The sequence below is a fragment of the Rhinolophus sinicus genome, linkage group LG04, assembly GCF_036562045.2.
Source record: "Rhinolophus sinicus isolate RSC01 linkage group LG04, ASM3656204v1, whole genome shotgun sequence".
NCBI classification, from domain to species: domain Eukaryota; kingdom Metazoa; phylum Chordata; class Mammalia; order Chiroptera; family Rhinolophidae; genus Rhinolophus; species Rhinolophus sinicus.
The window spans coordinates 7,277,366-7,279,069 of NC_133754.1; the positions used below are offsets into that span (position 1 = coordinate 7,277,366).

Consider the following 1,704-nt stretch of genomic DNA (forward strand, 5'->3'; position numbering starts at 1 on the left):
GATGGGGGCAGACTCCAGTGGCATGACATGATGTCTCATTCAGAAGTCGTGCTTCCCAGTGGTGGTCGGCCAGGGTGATGAACACACCATGCATCCCCCAGTTCTTTCTCTCTCGGAGTGAATTCTCTGAGGACCCATCTAAGTTCAATTCCCAAGACCTCCACCCCCACTGAGCTAGCGTCAAACTAGAGTCTGAAACAGTCTGGAATCTCCAAAAGATAATATCATTTGCTTTAAATCATACCACCATCAGATGAGAGAACCAAAATTTGAAGGTGGGTTTATCTCCTTCCAAATGCTCGTGCTCTTCCCATCACTGCCACGCCAACCACATTCCTTCAGAAAAACTAGGGGCAATGATTTGGGAACACCATGGCAGACATTCCACGTTTTCACCACCCGTCCTCACACACTAGTTTGCACGTGGACATCTTTTTATGCCTCTCACACAAAATCAACAGACAGTGACACTAGATTAAACTAATAAACATATAGTGTTTATTGTGTGGCAGGTAGACCCTCATTTGATTCTCATAACAACCTAACAGAGCAAATACTCTCTTTATCCTTTTTTTGTCCACCTTTTCCCATTTTCTGTTTAAGAGTCTAGAAGAGCAGCTTAAGACCACGTAGTGGTTGTTCTTACCTGCACGGTGGGAGCTGCAGCCCGGTTTTCAGTGGCAGGCTGAGTGCTCCAGTCCTCAGTAGGGCACCTGCCCACCTTCAGATGAGTCTGCGACCTCGAGGTGAGCAGCAGTGACCTCGGGAGCTGGAGCAGTCCCTTCATCCTGAAACTCCTCCTTGGGCACAGCCTTTCCAGCAGCGGCCTGCTCTTCCTTTGCAATCTCATCAGGATCTCCGTAGAAGCCAAGATCAGGCATGAGCTCCCATGAGTGTTCATGGGAGATGGTGCCCCGCAGAACTTCCCAGCACGGCATCCGCCACACCAGACCCACAAGCGCCCCTGCAGCTTCATAAGGATGGCCGCACCCCCATAGCGCAGAGGAGGTTCTGTGTTACAAACAGCGCACGGCGGTCGGCAGGCTAACAAGGGACGTCTCCGTGACAGGCTGGTGGTCAGCCCTGCGCTCAGTAAGCACGAGAAGTCCAGCTCCCAGAAGGCTGCCTGGATCTGCATAGCAAAGGTTCCAGGGGTAAGCGGCCAGCAACAGGAGTGGCTCCAGTGGCAGCAGCAGACCTCAGCACAGCTCACTGGCAGGTATTCCTGGAAACAGGACACTGACATCAACTGGGTTTTCAATGGCAACGATGGTGCAAGCTGCCAGCAGAAGCTTGTCCCAGGTTCTCTTCAGACTGATGATGCAGATGCCATCACTTTGCCTTTTGTACATGTACTGTTGCATTTGGAAGTCAAGGTTAGTGCCACCTAAGTGGGTTCTTGCTAAAGGAATTTGAGGACATCGTCCTCCTTCATTTGCCGGACATCAAGCGTTCCGGACATAGTGAAAGTTTCCATTTAAATTACAATGGGAACCCATATGCCAACTGAACCTCTCTCTGGGTAACATGTAAAGGCTCCTTATTCTTATTTAAAGATAGAGTAAGAGAGGTATCCGTAACCTGACCTACATCACACAGTTAGTAAGAGGCAGGACTGGACAAGCTCCAGAATGCTTTAATTATCGGCTGGTCCTTAGGAGAAAAAGGAATGAGAAAGTTGGAGATAGGAACTGTGTGTGTGTG

General features: G+C 49.7%; 1 pseudogene; it reads right to left on the reverse strand.

Annotated features, from left to right (window-relative positions):
- Positions 1–619: 619 nt before the first annotated feature.
- LOC141571241 (small ribosomal subunit protein uS2 pseudogene) lies at positions 620–1,499 on the reverse strand (annotated as a pseudogene).
- Between the last annotated feature and the right edge of the window lie 205 nt (positions 1,500–1,704).